The sequence below is a fragment of the Mustela putorius genome, unplaced genomic scaffold, assembly GCF_011764305.1.
Source record: "Mustela putorius furo isolate JIRA1106 unplaced genomic scaffold, ASM1176430v1.1 tig00003903_pilon_pilon_pilon, whole genome shotgun sequence".
Classification (NCBI taxonomy): domain Eukaryota; kingdom Metazoa; phylum Chordata; class Mammalia; order Carnivora; family Mustelidae; genus Mustela; species Mustela putorius.
This window is the reverse complement of record NW_025422051.1, coordinates 4,535,378-4,562,682: the sequence shown is the minus strand read 5'-3', so window position 1 is coordinate 4,562,682 and position 27,305 is coordinate 4,535,378. Positions and strand designations below refer to the sequence as shown.

General features: G+C 44.0%; 1 long non-coding RNA gene across 1 annotated transcript in view; it reads right to left on the bottom strand.

Annotated features, from left to right (window-relative positions):
• LOC101677760 overlaps positions 1-26,302 on the bottom strand; it is an 83,955-nt gene extending 57,653 nt beyond the window's left edge. Inside the window, exons 1-2 of the long non-coding RNA XR_199640.3 lie at positions 25,967-26,302; positions 24,709-24,796 (exon numbers count right to left, since the gene is read on the bottom strand). This is a non-coding gene — a long non-coding RNA (uncharacterized LOC101677760). The remainder of the gene's footprint in view (positions 1-24,708; positions 24,797-25,966) is intronic.
• Between the last annotated feature and the right edge of the window lie 1,003 nt (positions 26,303-27,305).

The following is a 27,305-nucleotide window of genomic DNA, read 5'->3' as shown; positions in this document are numbered from 1 at the left end:
CATAAAGCTCAGGAACAGGCAAAATTACATGATTTAGAGATATTTAGGTAATAAAATTTTTTTAAAAAGTTAAAATAAAAGTAAAATTAAAAATTAAAAATTTTTTAAAAAGGGATTTCATAAAGTCAGGGTATCTCTGGGAGAAAGGGATACTGACTGCAGGAGGAGGAAGAGGGCTTCCAGGTTCCATTTCTTAGCCTTGGTAGCAGTTAGATGGGTGCTTGTTTACAGCATCTCCGTTTCCGCCACATTTCTGCATGTATATTGTATTTCATATACACGCATACATACATAAGAGGTTGTGAAAAATCCCCAAAGAACCAGCTACCAAATGGGAGAAAAGGGAGATCCATATGGTAAATGGCTCTTTGAGACATAAGGATAAGCTAATTTGGAACAATCACTTTGAAGACACACTTCAAGTGAAATGTCTTTATTTAGAAAAACAAAAACAAAAAAAAACAGAAAACAGAGGACTAACAGGAAGGAAGAGTCTCCTTACCAGGACAGCTTTTAAGCATGGTTTTAGAGTCAGAAAAATTAAGTTTCAATCTTAGCTCTACAGCATACTAGCATTGCAGTCCTGGGAAGGATTTTTTGTTTGTTTGTTTGTTTGTTTTTAGTGAAGTCTAGTTTTCTGCACTACAAAATAAGAATTCCACTTAATTCATGAGGATTAGATCAGTGTCTTTTCACATAACAGAAGGCTGGTAAATGAAAATTGCTTTTGTAATTATCTCTGCGCTAACTAGAAGGTGGGTACTTCCCTATTATTATTAGGAAGTTTATAGTCTTGACCTGACACGTCAAGTTCTGAGCAAAGGCATTACCAGTCATTCAGTTAATAAAAGTCGATCATCAGGAACTACCTCAATTGAAATCATTATGAGATGACAAGTTTTACAGAACTCTCAATAAATTACATTTAATGCATTCAATAAATATGGTTTTAGTAGGCTACTCCAACAGTTCTTCTCTGGAAAGAATTTTAAGAACCCTTTTACATATATATGTTAGACAACCACAGTAGAACTCATACATAAAATTAACAGAGTCTTCACAGTCTGAAAGCTTAAGGACATACCTGTCACCTATCCATTTACTCACATTAGCCCCAATACGTTCAAATACACTGGTATTTGCTATGGCAACACGAACTGCCCACGAGCGTGGAGTCCATCTTAGTCCTACGCGTGCCATAGCAAAAGCAACCAAGGCCGTGGAAGACCCACTCAACCCGTGAGAAACAGTGTGGTAACAGGGAAAAAGCGTGTGTCTAAGAGACAAACTGATCTGCCCGCAAATCCTAGCCCCACCCCCTCCTCATGAGGTACTCTCTTTAAGCCTTAGTGTCCTGAGTTGTCCCAATGAAATAAAACCAATCTCACAGGATTGTTATTACAGAAATTTCTCAGTGTAGAACTCGGGAACTGGCATTCTGCTGAGTGAAGCCATCTCTTAACTGTGATATCTATCCCACCCCACCAGGTTGGCCCCTTTTCACAAAGGGGTTTCCTGGCTAAGTGTTTCAACTAAGTTGGCAAATATTACCATTAATTAGACATCATCCGTAGTACATGGGGCTAAAATCCCAGAAGTTCAGAGGAGCAGACAACTCTAAGACTACCAGACGCTCTGGACATAACTTGGTGTCATCTACCTGAGCGTACATTTTTTACGTCATTTTACAAACTATCAGGATGATGTGGTTAACTGTTAAAGATTTGTTAAGGGTCTAGAACAGTAATTCTCAACCCTATCTCAACATTCCAGCCACATGGGTACTTTAAACACATACGCACATGCACACACACACGCGAGCCCATGTTCCACTCTGAATCAGAACCGAACCAGAAATTTGAAGTAGAACGCAGGTATCTGTATTTTGTAAAACCTTCAACTGGTGATTCTAATGAGCAGCAAGGGTTGAGACCACCACAGCAGAAGACAAGACAGCAAAGAAACCTAATTGTCAATACTTCATAGTCAAAAACTTTGCTTTAATACCAGTGTGGCTCCATTTCTTATCCTACTGAAAATGAAAGAGTCAGATAAAGGGCAACCCAACAGATCCAGCCTATACTTAATGAATTTCAACATCAGGGCACCTGGGTAGCGCAGCCAGTTAAAAGTCTGACTCTTGATTTCGGCTCAGGTCACGATATCAGTGTTGTGAGATCGAGTCCCATGTCAGACTACACGCTCTGCACAGAGTCTACTTGGGATTCTCTCTCCCTCTGCCACTCCTGCTCGTGTTATCACAACCTCTCTCTCAAGTAAGTAAATCTTAAAAAGAAAATAATTTCATGATCAAGAGTTCTTTGATATAATGGAATTAAAGGAGCCATACAATTAGCTGCTCTAGAACACTATATTTCATATGACAAGCATATTTTGGTACTGTCATACTAAGAAAAAAAAATGGAACACTGAGACTTTCTTTCAGGTCTCTGCGCTTTCTCTTGTGATCTTATCCATGCTCAACAGGACATGAAAAAGTCACTCAAAACATAACATTTTCAATTAGACCATATCAAAAAGAAAAGTAACTCTTAAGTAATATCAGAAGCCTGATTTTCATTTTTCTGTACTATCCATTTTGTGCAACACGCATTTCTAGCCATATTCCAAGTATTCTAGGTTTGTTTTTCAAATTTCTCCTATAGAAATAAGTCATTACTGTAGTAATATTTACCTGCCCTGATATCATTTCCCATTTGCTTATTCTAGGGCTTTTGCACATAGCAACCGCACAGATCTCTCCTGCAAGCTGCTCAAAGAACTAGGATCCTTGGCAACACTCAGCAACGAATATAGCTTCAAACTATGGGAACACTTAACTGAATACCATAGTTTCAAATGTCTCTAAAGTGCTATTTGTGCTGAATCCACCCCAGATCTGTCATTTCTTACAAATAACGCATCTCTATCTCCATACAGGTGGACGAGTGAAAAAGCTATAGCAAAATATGCTGGCTCGTAAGTTTGCTCATTATTAATGTAGTTTGGAATTGAAGACATTAACTCCCAGCATGTATAGCTAAACAATTACTTAGGACATGTGTATTTTTCTCCCATGACAATAACTGCAAATAAACAGTATCTATATGCGGATTTTGAGAATGTAGTGGACTGCTATGCTTTGTCAACATATTTGCCCTAGAAATAACTTAGGTGGAAAAAAAATGGATGGGGTTTTTTGCATGAAGGTTCTTCTGCTTGTGGACTCATAAATAAGCAATGGATTAACACCCACCTGAGTAAAATTTTCACAGAAGGGAATCCAGATACAGAGTGGGCCCATAAAAGGTATAGTGACAGCCTCTTAACTTTCTGTAACAAGGTTACCAGAAATGAGGATTAGCTACACACATACATGTACACGCTCAAAATACATGGAGATATAGATATAAATGCATGTGTATATATTTTTATTTTTATATATAATTTTAAAATACATATATTTAGTTTTAAAATACATACACACACAAAACCGTACAGAACAAAGTATGAATACTGAGTTAGCTAAAACCAAGACTGAATCCCCAAAAAACCCAAATGAGTAATGTCTTTCTTCTTTATTCTTAATGTTTACTCTAAGCCCATTTATAGTAGGAGGGGAAAGCATTGAAAAATCTCAATAGGGATGTTTTTCCAAATTGTATCCACCAGCAGGTTGTCTCAGTCTAATGATTCATGATCTCTGAGGTGTATGCTGGGGTTTGTTACTCTGAGTTGAGTTTGCGATGAATCACACGGGCTGACTCACTTTCCTCCATGACTAACCAGCGTGGGAGCTTGTCAGTGAGGGACCCACAGCCTACCACAAGGCGGCACCCCAGGGAAGGAAGAGCCTAACGTTAGTGGGTTCCAAAAGAAAAAGATTCTTTGGGCTACATGAGGGATGTAGCATATAGCCACGAAACACAGAATACACAGCTCACTGATGAACTACTGCATCTGTGTGAAGTCAGCAGCTGAGGACAGCATTGTCTTCAGTACCTTGCAAAGGACTGTTTGAATGACTTAAAAAATAAGATAACTCCAAAAAGTGGCAAAGTGAATTTAACCTGTGCTCAGGGCCCTAATACAACATATTGTGTGGAAGAAGAAAAAGAGAAACCTATTAAATGTTAGGCTGACTCCTTTTTTCTAAGGATGAAGTAAATTAATGGGTATGGATGTGTTCCAAAAAAAACTTTATTTATAGGAATGCCTGGGTGGCTCAGTTAGTTAAGCATCTGCCTTTAGCTCAGGTCATGATCCCGGAGTCCTGGGATGGAGTACGCTTCTCCCTGTCTGCTCTGCCTGCCGCCCCCCACTCCCCGCTTGTGCTCATATTCTCTGACAAATAAATAAAAATCTTTAAAAAAAAAAAAAACTTTATAAACACGGATACAAATATAGCCCCACAGGCTGTGGTTTGCCCTGAAACTAGGTGAACACCTTACACTGGTTGGGCATCTGAGAGCTTGTGAAGGATTTTTAAACAAACACCACTTCATTCAGCATCTGTCTGTACCCTCCAGTGAGTTAGGTCCTTAGACATGCAATCTACACATAAAAAAAAATTCAAGAACAAGATTACTCTCAAATAACAGGGCCAGATAACAAGAAATTCTTTAGTTGAAGAATTATTGTTTTGTTCCAAAGACTCTAAAACATTACATGTTATAGTATTTCTAATACTGTTGGGAGTTTGAGCCCTTAAAATCTAAGATTTCTAAAATTCAAATAAGCCCAACAAAAGGTCATGGGCCAGAAGCTCAATCAAAATTAAACCTTCTAGGTAATAATACATGTTTTCCTTAGAGGTTATAAAAGAGGGTGCCGTGGGTGGCTCAGACGGTTAAGCTTCTGCCTTTAGTTCAGGTCAGATTCCGGGGTCCAGGGATCAAGTCCTGCATCAGATTCCCTGCTCAGCAGGGAGCCTGCTTCTCCCTCTGCCTCTCTATCTCTCTTGAATAAATAAATAAAATCTTAAAAAAAAAAGAAGTTGGAAAAGAGAAAAACAATTCTAAATTCTTATCTAACTATGCCCATTTTAAATACTACATACCCTAAAAGAAGGCTTTTAAAAAGTCTTACCTAAATATTATTGATTGTATTCATTAAGGTGAAACTGAAAGGCCAATAATAATTCCAAAAACTTGCTTTTCTTTTTTTTTTTTAAGAGGTAGGGGAGGAGGGGAAGAGGAAGATAGAGAACCTTAGGCAGGCTCCGTGCCCAGCACAGAGCCCAACACGGACTCACACAAACCTGAGATCATGACTTGAGCCAAAATCCAGAGTTTGATGCTTAACCACCTGAGCCACCCAGGCATCCCAAGAAAACTTTTCTTTTAAAACAGCATTTCTGGGGGCACCTGGGTGGCTCAGTGGGTTAAGCCTCTGCCTTCAGCTCGGGTCATGATCCCAGGGGCCTGGGATCGAGTCCCGCATGGGGCTCTCTGCTCAGCAGGGAGCCTGCTTCTCCTCATCTCTCTCTCTGTCTGTCTCTCTGCCTATTTGTGATCTCTCTCTGTGTCAAATAAATAAATAAAAGCTAGAAAAAAAAATAAAACAGCATTTCTGGGGCACAGAGCCTGCTTAAGTTTCTCTTTCTCTCTCCCTCTGACCCTCCCCCATCCCCGTCTAAAAAGAAAATTAAAAATAGAACAGCATTTGTTTTAAAATTTTATTTATTTGTTTAAGAGAGAGGGACACGGTTTGGGAGGGAACACAAGCAGGGGCAAGTGGGAGAGAGAGGGAGGCTTCACCACTGTGCAGGGAGCCCGATGCGGGGCTCAATCCCAGCAACCTGGGATCATGACCTGAGTCAAAGGCAGACACTAAAAGACCCGGTGCCCCTAGAAGAGCATTTTTCTTAAAGATTTTATTTATTTATTTGATAGACAGAGATTACAAATAGGCAGAGAAGTAGGCAGGGAGAGAGGAGGAAGCAGGCTCCCCACTGAGCAGAGAGCCCGAGGAGGGCTCGATCCCAGGACCCTGGGATCATGACCTGAGCTATAGGCAGAGGCTTTAACACACTGAGCCACCCAGGCGCCCCTGGAAGAGCAAATCTAAGGAAAATCTAGATCAGTGCTCTTCAGATTTTAATGTAGATACAAATGCCCTGGGGATGTTTCTGAAATAGAGAATCCAATTCAGTCAGGTCACAGGTTGGGCCCCAAATGGGGCCCTTCCAACAAGCTCCCACCTTGGAAATGTTGATTTCGGGTGGCTTGGGAAATGGGGTCAGGAATTTGACATTAGCTCCCCAGTGGTTGTATACTTTTTAAAGAAACTGAGGGAGAATTATCCAGAAATTAGGCCCATCTTTTCTTCAATGACTAGAAAATCCACAGCACTGTTTTGGAGTTAAAACCCAATAAAGCCAAGTTCCATCCAGACAGACCAAAAATAGCCTATCAAGTACCATGACAAAATTACACCATCAAAGGGAACTCATATTTGCAGGCAGCCTTTCACATGGAGGGGGGTGGAGCACAGCAGGCTTTTCATTCTTACATGTCACCAAAGAGGAGACACCTGAAGACAGAGCCTCTGCTCAATCACAAGCCACCTGTCTGTCTCTACCAGCTACTTTTATTTATCTCTATTTTTAGGTTCTAACTCTAATCATCTTATTCCCCTCCGGGTGGCAGATGGGATCATTATTCCCAACTATTTCTTCCTCTGTGTAATAGGATTACTCATCCTTTCAATCGTCAGGGGAGAGAAGTACATGTCCCCCACTTGGGTTTGGCCCTAGGACACCCACTGACTAATGGAAATGAAGCAGGTACAGCGCCAAGCACCTCCAAGCCAAGGTTTTAACTGGATTGTGTGGTCTGGATTGGGCTCCTGCTCTCCACCAAGAGAACAGCCTGTCCCAGCTAGAAACCGTTCCTTCAGCATTACTTGTAACAATAAAGAAAAAATTGGACACGACCTATTGCCTATTAAAGATAATAATTATAAAAACACAGGATATGGAAGAATACATAATGTAAAATTCTTTTTAAAAACCCAAAACTGGGGCACCTGGGTGGCTCAGTGGGTTAAGCCTATGACTTTGGCTCAGGTCATGATCTCAGTGTCCTGGGATCGAGCCCCGCATCGAGCCCCGCATCGAGCCCCGCATCGAGCCCCACATGGAGCCCCACCTCAGGCTCTCTGCTCAGTGGGGAGCCTGCTTCCTCCTAATCTCTCTCTCTGCCTGCCTCTCTGCCTACTTGTGATCTCTCTGTGTCAAATAAATAAATAAAATCTTAAAAAATAAAATAAAAAAATAAAAAAAATAAATAAATAAAAACCCAAAACTAATGGGCACCTAGGTTTCTCCGTGGGTTAAGCCTCTGCCTTCGGATCAGGTTGTGATCCCAGAGTCCTGGGATCGAGCCCCACATCAGGCTTTCTGCTCAGAAGGGAGTCTGCTCCCACCCCCCATCACCACCTGCTTCTCTGCCTACTTGTAGGCTCTATCAAATAAATAAATAAAATCTTTAAAAAAAAAAACACCAAAACGATGATTGGCTGCTGTGGGAAACTACAACATACGTATGCATGGGGAGAAAAAAAGGCAGAAAGGAAACAGACCAAAATACACTCAAAATTTTGTTGGACGCCTGCTTAACTTTTAATCTTCAACTTTCAGGGGCACCTGGGTGGCTCAGTTGGTTGAGTGCCTGCCTTTGGCTCAGGTCAAGATCCCTAGGATCCTGGGATGCAGCCCCACATTGGGCTCCCTGCTCAGTGGGGAGCCTGTTTCTCCCCCTCTCCTGGGCTTGTGCGGACACGCACTCTCTCTCAAATAAATAAAATCGTTAAAAAAATAAAGAAAATCTCCAACTTTCAGATTTCAAGGGAAGACTTTATACAACATACTATGAGACAACAGAAGCCATGAGTGTGCCTTGCAAAAGTGAGAATGTCACACCTCATAATTTTTTTTTTAAATGTGCAGTAAAAACTCAGGGTTGCCAAGTTCCTAGCAATGTGACCTTGTATAAGTTAACCACCCTGCCTGTTTCCTCATCCATAAATGGATTTAATAATACCAACTTCTTGGGTTATTTAGCACATTAAATATGGTAATATATAAAAAGCACCTGAGTTATACAAGCATTCCGTGAAAATACCTTTCTTTCACTACAGCTAGTAACACAGAAAACGGATATAATTAGATCTGTTATAGAAAGGAATTTATAGATGAAGCATTAACCAAAGATGATATTCAAGACAATCTGAAACCCTTAGGAGTCCAGGAACTTAGCTACAATCAGATTCTATAGCACACACCCCTTTTAGGGGCCCCTGATTACACTGAGCCCACCCAGGTCCAGGATTATCTCTTTTTTTTCCTAAGTAGGCTCCACAACCAACATGGGCTCGAACTCACTAACTCACAGCCCTGAGATCACAAGTCACATGCTCTACAGACTGAACCAGCCAGGTGCCCCCAAGATAATCTCTTTTAAAGTCACCTGAGTAGCATCCTAATTCCATGTGCAACTTTAATTCCCTTTTCCTATTGAACATGTTCATAGGTTCCAGGGATTAGGGTGTCGAGATCCTTGGAGAACCGTTATTTTACCCAGCACGCTCGCTGTTGGTATTTCCCGTATAATAACTCAGTATTTAACAAACTGACTGATATCAGAGATTCCCACAACAGCACAAGGTGAACTGCTCTTTTCTGACACTATACTTTGATGTTCCCTCTGGCTGATCGATCAACATTCAGTCTCTTAAATCAGAAAAGCACGTGTCTGTAAGAAGCGTCCTTCAATGAAGGAATGCTCTCCATCCCTACAACCCTGCCGAAGGGCCTAGGGTGAGGGCCAGGTCTGATAGGAGAAGAACCAGCCTGGGTCCCTGCCCATGAAGCACTCAACCTGGGGGAGGGGGGTGACAAGGTGAAATCCCTTAACACTGAAATCAGAAATTCCAAAGTTTTCTGGAGCTAAAGCTAAGGTTGTGGGTGGAGGCTTTACTGAAAAAAGCATTTGGGTTAAATGCGTATGGAAGAAAAGAGAAGCAAGGGGCTGATGGCCTGGAGGCTCAGCACCCTGTCAAGGGTGTAAGGAAAAAGCCCCGGTTGGCTGGTGAGCACAGAAAGGGGTGGAACAGGCAGTTGCCTATGGGCTGCTTCTGATCAGCAGTGCAGAGAGCCATTTACAAAATCAGGAGAGGAGGAAGCCACCCTAGATTCTAAGAAGGGTTCAGAGGCCAAAGATGGAAGAAAAGGTGCCCAGGAGCTGGGCAGTGAATTGTTCCCAAGAGAAGGCAGAGAATACTGCATTGCCACAAATGGGGAAAGAGGCAGAGCAGAAGCTAAGACAGAGGCAGGGGAAGGAGTCAGAGAACTTCTCTGGGCTATCACCAAGCACCAGTCACGGTGCTTTAATGCAAGACTATAAAAGGAATGCATGGAAAAATCATGAAGATCAAGAATGATGGTGGTTGCGGCAGCTGGGTGGTTCAGTGGGTTAAAGCCTCTGCCTTCAGCTGAGGTCATGATCTCAGGGTCCTGGGATCAAGTCCCATGTCGGGCTCTCTGCTCAGCAGGGAGCCTGCTTCCCCCCACCTCTGCCTACTTGTGATCTATCAAATAAATAATAAATAAATAATGACGGTGGTTGCCAGGGGCTGGGAGGAGGGGGCTGGGAGAAGTTAGTGTTTCATGGGGGTAGAGTTTCCAGTTTGCAAGCCAAAAGGGGTTCTGGGGAAGATGCTGGTGATGGGGGTCCAACACCGTGAGGGTACTTAGTACGACTAAATTACATCCATAAAAGTGGTTAACGTGGTAAACTTTACATTATGGGCATATCACCACAACTATTTAAAACCGAAGAAAAAGAAAAGGAATGAATGGAACTTGAGAAAAGAGTGACTCTGCTTTACCAATTTCTCCTTCTAGTAGCCAAATATTGAAAAGAAGTGGTGGTATTGTAGGATGAAGTTAAAAAAAAAATCCTATAAGAACCTTGGGCACCTTCGTAGGCCAAGAAGAACCAATAGTAAGGGAAAGAAAGGTGATATGGGACAGGACAGTGTAACTTTTAGAATAAAACCCAGAAGAGGCAAACAGAGTCAGAATCCAGAGAACATGTGGGTGGGGGGTGGCAGCTTTGGGTGAGAGGTGGGGGACTCTCTTCTCCGGAAGGGGTAAGTGGGGTGAGGTGCCACCACCAGAAAGGGGGAAAGGGAGGTCTGGCTGTGAGGCAGGAGAGACGTCAATGACATCAAAAGGTTAAGGAGAAGAGAAATGGAGAACCCTAATGTTTAAAAGCAAAGGAAATCTCTTTATCTGGGTCCCTCACCAAAACACTAGAAGTCATTGCACAAGTCAAGGTTTAAACAGAGAACAGTCCGTCTTAGTTGCGGTTTTACCTCCAAGCGGCTCTGGTACCTTTGCTAAGTCAGTTAAACTTCTTAAAGGGCATCTTTCAAAGAGGGGGATTTGCTAGAATAATCCCTCTGTCCCTTTCAGCTCTTCGTTTAAATGGTTTCAAGCAGAGAGCTTATCCTTTGCAGTGTCAGCTACCTAACCCCATCCCTAAGTTGGGGGGAGGGGGGAGCTAAGTGGGAACAAAAGTCAAGGTGTATAGAATTTAAATGCCCTTGGGCTGATTTCATCTCATTTTTGATAGTGACAGCCACAACAAACAGATGGTTACTGCTGACAAGGGACGTGTCATTACAGTCCTAATGATAACTGATGGTTTTGTAGCACCTTCACATTATCCATCGTTTGTGTTCTTTGTGGCTAAGGTATTCTTCTATCCATTCTCCAGCTGAGGAAACTGAGCCTTACAGGTTGGTGAAATGACCAAGGCCCCAGAGCAGATAAGTGACAAACCCAGGACTGGAATCCAGGGACTCAGGACTCAGACACATAATTTTAAAAAACAAAAACTGTGTCCTAGATCTAAGATTTCCCACTGGGGGTCACAAACAGAGAAAATGTAGGGATCTAAAGAAATTTGCAGGGTTTTATTCTTTCAACTGACCCCAGCAAACAGTTCATTGAAATGCAAGTCCAACCTTAATTTCCTTATGATAAATGCTAGGAATCCAAAGGGCAGAGATGGTCAATAAAGGATTAGAACTCAACTGTTCCAATGTCCTAACTCTCAGGTTAAGAAAATGGAGGACTCCCCTGGGACCAGGGGCTTGTGGGAGGCCAAGCCAATACTAGAACTCAGAGCTCCCACCAGGCCTAGGGCTCTTGGCACCGGCCAGGCCTTACCCAGCTTCTAAGAAAAGTTAACAACGGAACTGCTCCTTAACACTGAAATGGTTCCAATTTAAATAATGTGAGGGGCTCATTCTCTCCTTTTCACACGTGCAAACCATATGGATGCTGCCTATTAATGGTCCTAGAATTCTCTGGAGCAAATTCTCCTCACAAATGGGAGGGTGTGTAATGAGTCATGCCTCATTTTGGTACAAAAGAGAAGTAAGTGTGTTCAATAAGGAACCTGCCTGAGAGAACTTTATTTTTTTTTAAGATTTTATTTTATTTGACAGAAAGAGAGAGAGAGATCACAAGTAGGCAGAGAGGCAGGCAGAGAGGGGGAAGCAGGCTCCCCGCTGGTCAGAGAGCCCAATTTCGGGCTCTATCCCAGGACCCTGAGATCGTGACCTGAGCCGAAGGCAGAGGCTTAACCCACTGAGCCACCCAGGTGCCCCTGAGAGAACTTTTAAATCAACAGAAAGTGCCTCCATTACCATCTTCTACCTAAAAAGTGTTTTCTAAGTAAATTAAAATTGAGAAATGAAAAAAATGAAATGAAAATATTTTGAAGAGGACCATATTGTCGAAGTAGTCCCATTTTCCTCCTTTGGCAATATTATAATCAGTCAGCAGGTGCTTCACTACCCAAATTACTTTTATCACGAAGCTGAAAAAAAGGTTGAATGTTTCAACGGAAGACTCCACAAGGAGAATAGAGGACATGAAAATGATGTAGATCCTGAAACTGCAGATCCCACCTTATATGTTTTACACAGAAGAAAAACAGTATGAGGCTTCCGTTAGACCAAAAAAGATTCAAGGACAAGAATGTGAAAGGAAGAGGAACCCTTCTGAGATGAGCAGAAATCTCACCTTCCCTCAGGGCGCTTAAGAGCATCATGTTTAAGATTTGCCAAGAGAAAGGATTTCTACTGAGGAAAAGAAGGGAGTTGAAACTTTTTGATGAACACGCTAATGCAGCCTAATGTGACAAATGGGAAATACCCACATTTGTTCAGTTCTGCAGCTATAAGAGGAAGACTGAGATATTAGGCCAAAAGCTATTAAAAGGCAGAGTGAATCCAGTTTCACAGTGTTTCGGGGATGAAGTTTTTACTAAAGAAGAGTGTTCCCTCAAATATATAGCCAGGTTTCTCCTCAAAACAGTCACGTGAGGGGCGCCTGGGTGGCTCAGTGGGTTAAAGCCTCTGCCTTCGGCTCAGGCCATGATCTCTGGGTCCTGGGATTGAGCCCTGCGTCGGGCTCTCTGCTCAGCGGGGAGCCTGCTTCCCCCTCTCTCTCTCTGCCTGCCTCTCAGCTTCCTCGTGATCTCTCTCTCTTTGTCAAATAAATCAAATCTTAAGAAGAAAAAAAGTCATTTAAAAAAAAAAAACAGTCACGTGAATTTGAAATCAAGGAACAGGAAGCTAAGGTCAAGACCCTCAAAGGGCTAAGTTTAATCTCCCACAGTGTTTCAGGACCAAAAAGACAAAAGAACTTCTAGTTCCAGGGTTTCAATTAAAATCCCCGAAGAACCGCGCCTGAGGAGCTCCAGCAGCCATAGCTGAACAGAGTCTTCCTAAAACTGCAACATGGCCTTGACTCAGCTCAACACCCAATGGCACAAAGGTGATCAGCTCCTTACAACATTTACCTAACAGGAAAAGGAGGAAAGCCTCTGTGGAGGAAGATGTGGTATAGAACTAGTAAAATTCTTTCACACAGAATTGCTTGTTATAAAATTAAGTATTATGAGAATATTAGGACGTTAGAAAAAATGCAAGAAAATGTAATCAATATTCAAGAGGAAAAAAGACAACAGATGCAGACTCATAGATGATTCAGATAATGGGATTCAGCAGATGAAACCTCTGAAATAATTGACTAATTGGTCAAAGAAATGAAGAGAAAAAAAAGGAAATGGATGGAAAGGTGGAGAATTTCACAAAGGAACTAGAATCTATATTAAAAAAATCAAATGGACGTCAGAAAAGAAGAAAATACTTTAATACATATATATTGTATACATATATATAAATAAATCAAGAATATATACTTTCTGAAATAACTCAAATGGGTCAATTAGCAGGGTTGGGTTTAAGAGCAGACTAGATATAGTAAACTTAGAATATAAAAGTTAATAAAAAAAAACCACTATTAAAGCCCAAATAGAAAAGGGAGGGGCACCTGGTTGGCTCAGTTCATAGAGCATGCCATGCCACCCTGTGAGCCTCACAATGGGTATAGAGATTACTTAAAAATAAATTTTAAAAGATCAAAATTTTTTATTTTATTTTTTAAAAAGATTTTATTTATTTATTTGACAGACAGAGATCACAAGCAGGCAGAGAGGTAGAGAGAGAGAGAGGAAGGGAAGCAGGCTCCCTGCTGGGCAGAGAGCCCGATGAGGGACTCCATCCCAGGACCCTGGGATCATGACCCGAGGCTTATTAACCCACTGAGCCACCCAGGCACTCCAAAAATCAAAATTTTTTAAAAAATAGAAAAAGGAAAAGAAAAAAAAAAGGATCATAAGGAACATGAAAAGGTCTCCTGACTATGTAACTGGAAAGCCAGAAGAAAATAGAACAGGGCAGTAGCAGTATTTGAAGAGACAATGGCTGGGAATTTTCTTTTTTAAGATTTATTTTTAGGGGCGCCTGGGTGGTTGGCTCAGATGTTTGGGCATCTGCCTTCGGCTCATGTCATGATCCCATGATCCCATGATCCTGGGATTGAGCCCTGCATTGGGCTCCCTGCTCAGTGAGGAGCCTGAGCCTGCTTCTCCCTCTGCCTGATTCTCCCTCTGCCTGCTGCTCCCCCTGCTTGTACTTTCATTCTCTGTCAAATAAATTAATAAAACCTCTAAAAAAGAGATTTATTTTTAGAGAGAGCGAGCATGAAAGTGGGGGGAGGGGCAGAAAGGAGAATCTCAAGTAGACTCCCCACTGAGTGTGGAGCTGATTTAGGACTTAATCTCATGACCATGAGATCATGACTTGAGCTGAAATCAAGAGTCTGATGCTTAACTGACTGAGCCACCGAAATGCCCCCAAGAATTTTCCAATACTGATGAAAGACATCAACCCTGGAGGCAGAGGGGCACCTGGCTGGCTCAGTTAGTTACACATCTGCCTTCAGCTCAGGTCATGATCTCAGGGATCTTAGCTCCCTGATCAACAGGGAATCTGCTTCTCCCTCTCCCTCTGCCCCTGGCCCCTGCTTGTGTGCTCTCTTTCTCTCCAAATAAAATAAGTAAATAAATAGCATTTCTAAAAAAAAAAAGTTTTTAATCCCAGTAGTAGCTTTACGGTAGAGTTTACTGAAATCGGGGGTGGGGGGGGACACAATTCTGGCATTAAGACTGATGGAGTAGCAGAGTAAGATGGGCCTTTAGAGGTAAACAGTCCCACTCTCAAGTTAGAGAAGATAAAACTGAAGCCCAGAGCAGTTAATGATGTGCCCAGCACCCACAGCTTTTTAGAAGCTGACTGGAAACCTTAACAGCATCCTTCTAACGTCTACTGCAGCCTTACGATGCTCGCACCAGGCCGGTCCAAGGTCAAATCTAATAAAATGTGTGTAATGCTTTGATTTTAATGACTATACATTTTCACAGATAGTGATGGAAAATACCACACACCAGGAGCTCACTCACTGACCTCAGAGGTACAGAGCCCCAAACATCACCACTGGGAAGAGCTCACACACACACACACACACACACACACACACAGTCTGGTCGCTCTGTGAACCTCATGTTCGCAGGCACAGCAGAAAAACATGTCACAGAGGCAGAGAAAGGTGTGGCCACGGGCTATCACTTTAACCCCAGCAGTCACGCTAGTTCTGCACGTCTGGAGGCCTTTCTCCATAACATGGGTAAGAACATGCACAGTACACCATACATGCTGGTAAATAAAGGAGGAAAATAGCCTAAGGCCCTCCCTAGAGGTCAAGAAAAGACAATGCCTAACCCTCTACATAGTCTTTATCACCAGAGCGTCCCCTCAGTGCACAAGGCCTTTTGCTTCCCACACATGTTCTGGGGAAAAACACCCCCTGCCATTTACATCTGAGGCACTGTGATTAACTAAAACAGCCATACCTCCTCCTCTTTTGGAAATTCGTTAAGACTCCACTGTTTTCCTCCATTACCTTTTCCTGCTCAAATACATGTCATGGTTTTGTTTATTTTCATTGTCAAAACACAGTCCAAGACCCTCCTCCCGCCACACACACACACGCACACACACACACACAGCTGAGCTGCCAGACTCTCCAAGTCAGCATCTGCAGCCCCAGATCCCAACCTCTGTGCCCAAGCCTCCCTTCAGAACACCCAAAATATTGACAGTTGGCTTAACAAGAAAATTTTGCTATCATTCATTGGAGACAAAAATAGGTTTATTTACAAAACCAGCAAATCAATTCAAGTATTTTCCAGTGTAGGGATTAGTATTCAAAGGATAGGAGAATGACTGATGAACCATCAAGTCCATCTGAATGTGTGTTTTTAAATCCCCACTGAAAAGCCGATAGGATTCCTGTAACACCATTCCATGGGGTATCTGAGGCTTTTTCTAAAACTATCACCTTGAATTTACTGGTCATTTCCCTATCATAACTTTCTTCAATGTAAATACTTAACTGATAATCCCTGATAAAACTCAAATCACTGGTCCTACCTGGCTGTTTCAGTAACTCAGCTCTACAATGCTCACTCATGATTTCCGTACAGCTTTTGCTAATATTTTAATCTTACATGGGAGGATGTATGTTCTCTCTCTCACTGTCGCTCTCCCTCTCCCCAAGAATCAGAGTACATATAGGCTATGTATTTATACATCAGTACACATAACCTGGAAAGGAGAATTTACCTTATGTAACATGTGAGCAATACAGTATATAAAACATTTTACACTATTGTCTAGGCTATCAGGCTAGCTCTTGGAAAAACAAAACATGAATACTGGCCAAAGCTCTCTCAATCCTATTCCAATCTGTCAAAATGCCTTAATTTGCTCAATTGTGAATAGTTAAAAATATTGATTTTTCTGGGGCGCCTGGGTGGCTTCAGTGGTTTAAAGCCTCTGCTTTCAGCTCGGGTCATGATCTCAGGGTCCTGGGATCGAGCCCCACATTGGGCTCTCTGCTCGGCGGCGAGCCTGCTTCCTCCTCTCTCTCTGCCTGCCTCTCTGCCTACTTGTGATCTCTGCCAAATAAATAAATAAAATCTTTAAAAATATACATATATATTGATTTTTCTAACTCAAACTAGTCATGGTCTTCTAAATATAACTATGGCCATTTGAATTTATGTTATTTTAAACCAGCAGCAAAGACAATACAGAGATTCAGTGAATAGTGTACAGTGAGATCTGAACTACATCTTTCGTTCTCTACAAAATAAAAGGAAAAGCATGCCATAAGAAAAAATGTTAAGAAGGTGTTTGTTAATATAAGTGAAAGTTCTGGGGAGGCTGGGTGGCTCAGTGGGTTAAGTGACTGCCTTCAGCTCAGGTCATGATCCTAGAGTCCAAGGGGAGTTTGCATCTCCCTCTGACCTTCTCCCCTCTCATGCTCTCTCTAATAAATAAAATCTTTTAAAAAAAAGTTCTATTTTCACCCATAAATACTAATACATCTATTATTTTGACAGAGGATCACTCGGGCTGTGGCTGTTTCATGCCTCTTTGTCAGTGGGCAATCTAGGAATGGCACAAGGCAGGAGGCAAACTTGTAAAAAGGTCATTAAGAGGTCATAACAGATATTAAGGCCCTTCAAGTGCCTCCTATTATTTTATGCCTTTTGGTCACTTCACAGCTCACCTGCATCTCTAGGATCAGTAGAAATGGGCTTGAAGGAAGAAAATCTTAGATCTGTGTTCTTTTTTTTCTTTTTGTTAAAAGATTAGACACACCGAGGGAACACAAATAAGAGTGGGAGAGGGAGAAGCAGGCTTCCTGCCAAGCAGGGAGCCCAATGAGGGACTCGATCCCAGGATCCTGAGATTATGACCTGAGCTGAAGGCAGACACTTAACGACTGAGCCACCCAGGCACTCTGAGTTTTTTTACTTCTTCTACCAGCTCTACTAAAACATACCAATTTGGGGGCGCCTGGGTGGCTCAGCGGGTTAAGCCTCTGCCTTTGGCTCAGGTCATGATCCCAGGGTCCTGGGATCAAGCCCCACATCGGGCTCTCTGCTCAGCAGGGAGCCTGGTTCCTCTTCTCTTTCTCTGCCTGCCTCTCTACCTACTTGTGATCTCTGTCAAATAAATAAATAAATAAATAAAATCTTAAAAAAAAAAAACCAATTTGTACTAAAACAAAGTTCTGGAGAAACTCAAACTGATCCAAGGTTATTCTACTACCTCTGGAAGTCAGGGTCACTTCAGGTGCGTTTTTCTGAGGATATTTACCAGTATACACTTCATATATGTATATTCCAACCAAGCTCCTGCATGTGTACTGTAACCTTACTTCTCTCAATGTATGTTAGTCCTTACAAAGAATCCTTGAATAAGTAGTAAATGAGAAACACTTAAATTCAGGTTTTCACTCTGAACAGTTTGTAACAGCTGGGAAAGTACACACACATTAAGATTGGGTCAACTACTACTGTTTCTCAATACAAGATCTTCACTTTTCACCCACGGTGAGAGAGAGAACACAGATGGAACAACCCTCATCAGTCAGATCCCTTTTCATTTCCCGACATTCTCCTTCCCCCACCCAAAGTGCCCTTTAAATTGGATGCCCAGGACAACTCAATGGCAAACACTAAAGCGTGCGTCCTAACGGGAGGGTCCCCCATGCCCGAGAGTATCCACAGCAGTTTTCAGAATGAGGAGGAGAGAGAGGTTTCTCCATTCTCCAGCACTTTAGAGCAACTCCCCCTTCCTACAGCATCAACGGTATCTCATCAAGGCCAGAAAGACACTGAGGCTGTCTTAAATATGCTTTGGCTAAATGGTTAAGACAGAGGAGTCTGCAGGAGAATCAAAGGAGGATGCTGGCAAACATGCGACCATCTTAGCCAGACTCCTCTTAGATGCAATTAGGTGCACCTGAGGTCAAAGCTGTCTTCCCTGCTGGTGACCTAAGTCACAGATCCCACCTCCCTGCTCCCAGGCAAATGCAGTAGATTACTTGAAAAAAAAAAAAAATGGCTGCAATTATCTTCCTCTATGTGTGCTCCTTTCAACATGACACTCTCCCTTCAAGAGGTAGAATCTATTTCGCCACCTCCTGGATCAAGGCTGGCTTCGCGCCTTGTTTCGGCTAATGGAAGTAACATTGTGGCACTTGCAAGTGGAGGCCACAAGAAGCTTTGTGTGCCCACCACCACCACCCGCGCCCCACCCCACCCAGCAGTCTTAGGACCCTGCCACCCCACAGTGTGAAGAACCCCAGGCCAGCCTGAAGAGAGAGTCAATTATCACATGGTCTCACTTACTTGTGGAGCATAAGGAATAACACAGAGGACACCGGGAGGAGAGGAGAAGGGAATTGGGGGAAATCGGAGGGGGAGACAAACCATAAAGAGACCGTGAACTCTGAGACACAAACTGAGGGTTGGGGGGGGGGGGGTGTGTTGGGTGAGCCTGGTGGTGGGTATTATGGAGGGCATGTATTGCATGGAGCACTGGGTGTGGTACATAAACAATGAATTCTGGAACACTGAAAAAATACAATTTTTTTAGAAGTTTTAAAAAACGAGAAAAAAAATATGTTGGGGCACTTGCCTGGCTCAATCAGTAGAGCATCCTATTTACAGAATCAAGAGCTCAACTAAATGCTGGTTGTTTTAAACCACTGACTGGGGGGCACCAGGGTGGGGACGGCCTTCTGCTCAGGTCATATTCCCAGGGTCCTGCTCAGCAGAGTGTCTGATTCTCCCTCTCCCTCCCTGCTGTTCCCACTCTCTCTCTCAAATAAGCAAATATAAAAATAAAAATAAACAAATAAAATAGAGATTAAAATGAACCACTGACTAAAATGATACTGTGGGGGCTGCCTGGGTGGCTCAGTGGGTTAAGCCTTTGCCTTCGGCTTGGGTCGTGATCTCAGGGTCCTGGGATCGAGTCTCGCATTGGGCTCTCTGCTAGGCAGGGAGCCTTCTTCCTCCTCTCTCTCTCTCTGTCTCTCTCTCTCTCTCTACTTGCCTCTGTGCCTACTTGTGATCTCTGTCAAGTAAATAAAATCTTTAAAAAATAAAATAAAATAAAATGATATTGTGGTGTCTTGTTAAACAGCAAAAAGCTAACTGCTACCATAAGGAAAGGATTCACTCAGCGAACATGTAGTAAATGCCTTCTTCTGTGAGGCAGTGCTCTCACTCATTGCTGGGGGCACAAAGATTGATACGCAATCGTGCTGACATTTCCCCATCTCCTCTAATGACAATAAAAGAGGGGGAGTAACAAGATCTACTTAGATGATAGGAAGGCTCACTCCAAGAAGAGGTCACCCTGGAGCTGGTTTTTAGAGGAAAACACAGGAAGTCCCCAGTACATAGGAAGGGACTTCAGGAGACGAGAAATGGCCATGTGCGAAAGCACAGATGCAGGGAAGAACTCAAGGAATGTTCTAGGAATGGCAAATAGTTGAGGACAGATGGAGTGTGGGGAGGACATGGCAGATGACGGGAACAGGAAAAGCAGGTTGAAGGCAAATAATGAAGGATGTGACACTGTAAATCATGCTAGGGAAATCTGAATGCCTCTTGTAGGCTGTAGAGAGCTACAAATCACTTTTAAGTAGGAAATGACATGATTAAATCTGTGTTTTAGGAAAGGCAAGCTGATGACAAGTGGGGGATTAGAGGCAAGGGGAAAGGCTCAGGGAGATTGGTGGGGGAGGCTATTACTACAAATCCCAGAGGGGACCCAAACCAAACTAAACACAGCCTCTGAGAGGGACAGGGGCCATGTGGGAGGATGCAGACAGTGCCAAGATTTCTACTTTGGGATCCTGGATTAATGGTAAACACATTAATTAAGGCAGGAAAGCAGAAGAGCAGACTGAAGGGGAACACCACGTGTGTTTTATAAAAGCACCTGTGGGATATCCTGTGCGAGATGTCCAGGAGAGGCAGGTAAGGATACAGATCTAGACCTTCTGTTGAAGGACAGGAGGTGAGAGCAGGAGACAAAGATCCAGGGAGCCTTTAACACAGCGCAGAGGGAGAGGGACAACTCAAGACCTAAGAGCAAACATGAACACGGGGCACCGAGGGGAAAAAATATAGGTGGAGAAGAGAAAAGGCTAATAAATGGCAGAATCCTGCAGAGCATTGCTATTTCAGAGGTAAAAGAAATAAGGGGACCAGTGGCAACCTTCCTTGGGAATGGAAGGAGGGAAGGATCATTCGGGGAGTATGGATTATGAATTAAGGAAAAGTGAATACTCGTCCATTTGGCCACATCCCTTCTTCAAGCTAAGTCATCAGCAGGCTCTCCCCCTAGGGTTCCTGCCACTCCAGGGGGCCCCTTGAGGACATAGTCAAGGTTAGGGGGAGGCCACAACAGGGGCCACTTTGAGTAACAGCACCTGTGTCCATGTATCTTACTGAAAAACATTTTTTTTCAAACACTTTTTCTGGCACCTGCTACAGCAAAGAACATTCCCAACTTTCATTCTTAGGGCACGTATTTGAAATGAGCTTATAAAATACTGCATTTTCCAAGCAGATTGCCTTTACATATTTTCAATAACTAAAGGAGTTTTTCAAAAATAACCCCAAAGTAGGCAAAAGTTTTGTAGACAGAACACAAAAAGCAAAAGCCATAAAAGAAAAAAAAAATCTATCACTGGACTTCATTAAAAATTATCAAAAAAATTATCAGAAGATTGCACAAAGACAGTAAAAAGGCAAGCCACACACTGGAATATTTGTAATAATACATATACCTGACAAAGGACTCCCATACAGAATAGAAAATAACTCCAACAGAAAAAAAGAAAAAAAAGCCAATCCAAAAATCAGGCAAGACATTTTAACAAAAATCTCATAAGAGGATATCAAAATGCCCATAAGTATATGAATTGGCATTTAATATTAGTCACCAGGAAACATAAATTAAAAGCTAAGGACCACCTCACACCCATGATAATGACTACTGTCAGAGGGGACGGGGAGGGAGAGAAGGGAAGGGAAGGGGGGGAGGGGACATAAAAGAAAAGAGGAAAAAAAAAAACAACAGAACAGGGGTGCCCAGGTGGCTCAGCTAGTTTAGTGTCTGACTCAATTTCAGTGCAGGTCATCATCTCAGGGTCATGGGATTGGGCCCGGACTCTGGCTCTGTGCTAGGTTGGGTGCGCAGCCCTCTCCCCCTGTCCCTCTGCCCCTCCCCCTCTGCCTACCCAACTCACTCATGACTCCTCTCTTAAAAAAAAAAAAAGGAAAGAACAGAACAAATATTGGCAAGGATGTGGAAAAACTGAACCCCCCTCCACATTTTGAGAATGTAACATGGTGCAGTAGCTAGTGATTCCTCAAGAAATTTAAATAGCATTAACATTTGATACAGCAGTTCCACTTCCGGGTATGTACCCCCAGAAAACTGAAAGCAGGGTCTCAACTATCTGTACGCTCTTGTTCAGAGCAGCACTATTCACAACAGGCACAAGGTGGCAGCAACCGAAGTGTCAGAAGGATAAACAAATTTCGTATGAATTCCCCAGATACTGCTGTGTTTGGAGGTCACATAGAAGAAACTGAGCATACAGTCTTAGTATTATTCAGCCTGAAAAATTCTTAAGGTACAATAAACTAAGTACAATGAGTACGAAAAGCTGGTTACAAAAGAACAAATATTCTAGCACTCTACCCATACGAGGTACTTAAAGTGGTCAAATTCACAGGCAGAAAATAGAACGGTGGTTGCCAGGGGCTGGGGGAAGAGGGGCCCGGGATTTATTGTTTCGCGGGCACAGTTTCAGTTTTGCAAGATGAAAACCGTTCAGGAGATGGATGGTGCTGATGGTTGTTACCCAGCACAGTCAATGTGCTTAATGGCACGAACTGCATGTGCAAAATGGTTACCATGGTAAATTTTATGTTATGTGTATTTTACCACAACCAATTTTTTTTTAATTTTAAAGCCCACAGGGAGCTAGTCATTCACCACCACCCCCCACAAAAACAGCCGAAGTTACAAAGACCCCCCCCAAACCAAGTGTTGGTGGAAATGGGGAACGAATGGAACTCCTGACACCGCTGTGGAATTTAAATTGGTAAAATCGCTTTGGAAGACTATTTGGCAATGATCTGCTAAAGCTAAATTAAATAGAAGGCTTCTTCTCTATGAGCCTGCAACTCCATTCCTAGGTATATGCTCAGGAGAAATGGGTGGGCATGTGTGCCAAAAAACATAAGCAAGAATGTTGAGGGTCACCTGCGTGGCTCAGGCGGTTAAGCCTCTGGCTCTTGGGTCTCGGCTCATGTCGTGATCTCAGGGTCATGAGATCGAGCCCCACGTTGTCGTCCTCTGCTTCATGGTCGTCCTCTTCTTCCGCCTCCTAGTCCCGTTGAGATCCCTGCCCCCCTCTTCTCCCCCCATCTGCTTGTCTCCCCCACCCCCACCCCCACCCCGCATGCACGCATGGACACTCTCTCTCTCAAATAAAATCTTTAAAAATTTTTTTAAAAAGTTCATAGCTGCTTTATTCATATAAGCCACACACTGAAAACAACCCAAAACTCCAACAGAATGGATAAGCAAACGTAGGTCCATACACTGGAACTGCAAATCAGTAAGAAACTAGAATGAATGACTACCACACACAGTAACGCGGGTGAATCTCCTAGACATTATGTTAATGTGTAGGACATACACAAGGATCCCTTCTGTAGCATACTATTTATATGGACCTTAACAGCAGACAAAACTAGCGGATGAAGTTTTTAAAAATTACAATGTGGGAAAAAAAATCACAACATGGCTACCTTCATTCAGGTTGGAAGTGGGATAAAAACTGCCCAGAAGGGGAAAGAGGAGAAAATCGGGGGTAGTGGATGTGTCCTCTATCTTCACCTGGGTGGGGTTCACATGGGGTGTGCACGTGTCAAAATTCACTGAGCAGGACACATCGAAAACAGTGCATTTTGTTGTATGGATTCTATACGTCATAAAATCTCTACAGCACCTCAAGTCTCTATGATGAGTTTGGCAGGATTCAAAACCGGAATAAAATGTCAACTTGTTGCCCTCTTCCTTTCTGCCCTAGAAGATTAGACCTTATTCCTATTAAAAGCCTTTGAGGGATTGATTAGTTACTTCCCAGAGGCCGGAGTCAGATAAGGAATCTAAGTGCAAACTTACGTGCTCCTAAATGTCCTCGAACTTTCCAGAAGCCACTCCATCTCCATGGGATGTAAGAACCTTTATAGTAAGAACCTCTCGGTCCTTATTGCAGCCTATACTTTCTGAGTCAGAGTTCCCAGTGTGCTTTCTACTGGTAAGTGTCCAATTTGGCCTTTTTAAGCTTCGGGAACAGCATCTGACTTTGTTTTACACCCTCATTGGCAGGGGCTAATTAAATCCCTCTTCAGCTGTAAAGGCAGAATGTCAAAAATCACAAGATATCACCACATTCCCGCATTGTGATGAATGCATACACCCTGAGGAAAGAGAAGGCTTCTTTCTCTTTAACAGCCATTTTGATGTCTGTCCCTTACACAGCCAACGTAGTAATAACTTTAGCTTCCTCATGAGAGCACCATTCTAAGGTAAAAATCCACAGGGATGAACCCCCCCCTTCCTCTACCATTCGTAACACTGTGCTACCCAGCTGTTGGAAAAGGGCCTTAATATGCAAAACTTCATATCTGAAAGACCCTCAAAGGCCAATTCTTTTAAATTGCATCAAAATGAAAAACGGCCTCAATCTGATTGTCTTTGATCCCGTATGAAACCAGCTGTTAATTCAGTGACATGGGTGAATTATGAAGGTACGTTGTATATGTTTAGCTTGGTAGAAGAAAATGGACAGACAAGACAGTTTAAAAAAAAAAAACAAGAGGGGAGCTAGTTTAAAAGAAGCAGCTTAACGCATTGGTATTCTGCCTGAGAATGGTATGCCAAGTCAAGTGAGACGTAATTTTTGTGAAAAGCAGATGCGGTTACGTTGGCTCAACAGGGTGACCTGTTAAAAGTGTCCCAAATGCAATTATTCCCCAAAATGGGCAGTTTTATACAGTTTTGGGAAGTGTTTGAATTTCAAAGCAAGTATCAAGCAACAATGGGTTAAATGCAAAGCCACATGGTCACAACAGACAAACAATGCTTCTCTTAGCAGAGTAAAAAGTAATGCAGGATTTTATTTAAATACATTGTCTAGAATAGAATAAGCCGTTTTCTCCTTGGGAATACCTCAAAATAGGTTTCACTTCATAAAAGTCTATATAAATGGCAAGATACTGGAATGCAATAATTATAAAGCCAGCTAGGTGTATTAATTGTTCTACATACCTGTGGTTTTTCTGATTCCTGTACTAGCTTATCTTTATTTTTCAGAAACCACTTCGGGAAGCTCCCGTTTTGGCTTCCACACTGCCACCTGTAGACATAAAAGAGAAATAAGCCTTGTGTATTATTCATCAACCACGCATCTTTCCTAGGGAACTAACACGGGCAGTTGAGGAAAAAGTGGCAAAATATTTGCTCCAAGAGATAAAAGAGTACCTTCTCCTCTGTGGAAAATTTCTAAGGAGTCCCTCTCCCCCAGTGATTTGATAAATTACTTAGAAATCGAAACATGCTTTAAGCCTCAGATCAACACCACTCTCTTCGATCAGTTCATTAAAGAAAGAGATGGGAGTCACAGAACTCACCCACATGCCAACCTACAACCATTTCAAGATCTGCCATTTCAAATCAGAAGACAACTTAACCACTTTGTTAACTGGGTAATTAAGAATTCTGTAAATTACCACAAAGAAGAAAACTATGAGGGAGAGATTCAGGCAAAGGGTACTCTCTCCAACGGTCGTGAAATGTCTCTTTAAGATAATAAAGTAACAAAAATAGTAATAAAATAATAATTCTAAGATGAAGTAGTCCTTTTTCCATTCTAAAGAGAGTTACGGGTTATTTTTCATCATAATGCCCTACACCCGTTTTGAATGTGAATGTAGAGTGCTGTAAAGTCCTTCCGACACCCCACAGATTTTAATCCAGGTAGGTCTTTTTTTCTTTTAAAAAAAAAATCCACAAACAACTATCAATTAATCAAAGCCGCCACGAGATGAGAGGGATATGTGTGTGCGCGCGCGTGTGTAAAAAGAGTCAGACACAGATACAGATTCTAGAGTTAACTGAAAATAAGATGAAACCAGGGTGGTTTTTGTGTGAGTGAGAGAGAACAGAGACAAAGATTCTAGAGTTAACTGAGAATTACAGACCAAACCGGGGTGTGTGTGCGTGTGTGTGCGCGTGTGAGAGAGATACAGATTCTAGAGTTAATTGAGAATAACACACCGCGCCGCGCAGCTCTTTACCTCCTCTGAGTCCCACAGTCCACCGAGAACAAGTGCTCCAGCTCCAGCACCTTAAGCCAAAGTCGCAAGCACCACCCCCACCCCTACTCCCACCCCCCAGCCCCACCCCCACCTACTAGGCGAGCTAGCGCCAGGAGCCACCCAGCCAGCAGGCCCGCCGAACCCGCAAACCCAGCGGGTTGGTTTTTTGTTGTTGTTTTTAGCCCCACCAGAGATCCGTGCCAACTTACCCGCAATTTACTTTAACGCCCCGAAAGCCTGGCTTGGTTTAAAGAACTGCAGCCAATCCAAAAAATCAAGTCTCCTTGAGCCACTCTCCTCCTTCTCCCTAGGACAGACATTCACACACACTCACACTCCCTTCCTTCCCGACCCCGAACACGCGCTGGGCCATCCCGAGAGGCTCTTGTGGGGGGCCACCGGCGACCAATCCTGCTCCCATGTGCCTCCACTAAACCCTCATCCAAACGTGCACAGGGCGCCAAGTGCATGTGCACCGTCTGCCTTCGGAGAGAAGTTCGGCAGACCCCATCCCACCCTCTCTCCCCCCTCCCCCAACCCCACTCTGGCCCTGAAAGCGCGAGCGAACGCGCGGGCTCAGGCACCGGCCCGGCAGACAATACTCCAGCAACTCCTACCTTCCCCGCACACGCCCCAGCTGGTCCTGCCACCGCTCTCCCGTTTCCCCAGGTTTCTACAGTCCCGAGGGCCCCCGAGTAGGGGGCCTCCGGATGGTTCCTGGGTGTAGACTGGGAAGAGGAGCGACCTGCACGCACCACCGAAATGGGGGTGGGGGGCGATCGCAGTCCTCCGAAGCCACTCCAGGGCTCGGCTCTCGAGGAGGGGGTGGGGGTGGGGACCGGGAGACCCGCGGGGCAGAATCTCCAGGGAGGCGGCTTCTCCGCACCTCTTCCCCACCGAGCACAGCGCGCGCGCACAGGCGGGAACACCAAGGGGCCGTGCACCTTCCCGCTGCCCCCGGACCTGCCCGGTCCTCGTCCCCGAGAGCTTGGTGGCCTGGACGCCAGGGCGTCCGGCCCGCAGCGGCCCTGGAGGGGAACAGAGCGCTGCGCGCGGGGGTGCCCACCTGCGCGCAGGATAGCCGATGCGGCCGGTGCGCCGCCCGCTGCGCTGTGTCCGCTGCAGGAGAAGGTGTAGGCGACCTGAGCCCCGGACTCCCCCAGCGTCTCTTCGCTGCCCAGCCGTGCGGTCCTAGCTGCCTTTCCTCCCTGACGGTGAGCCTCCCACCTAGCCCGCAGGTTCTGCCACCGTCCCTCTGCCCGCCAGAGCCTGAGCTGTCCTCCCCGCCCCTTTCCCGCCGCCCCGCGCAGCGCCGCGCTCCGCCCCCCGCCCGCCCATCCCCGCCCGGGCCCAGCCGGGGGCTGCGGGCCCCGGGCCTCGTGTCGGAGCTCCCCAGACTCGGCGGAGGAGGGGGGATAGAGGGGTGCCGCCTAGACCCCGCGCTCCGGACCCTCTCCCTTCTTCCGCGCCAGCCGCGGCCACCCGCATTCACCCGGCGGTCAAGGGTGTGGGCACTGCGCGCTCTGCCCGCGCTCTTCCGGCGTCTCC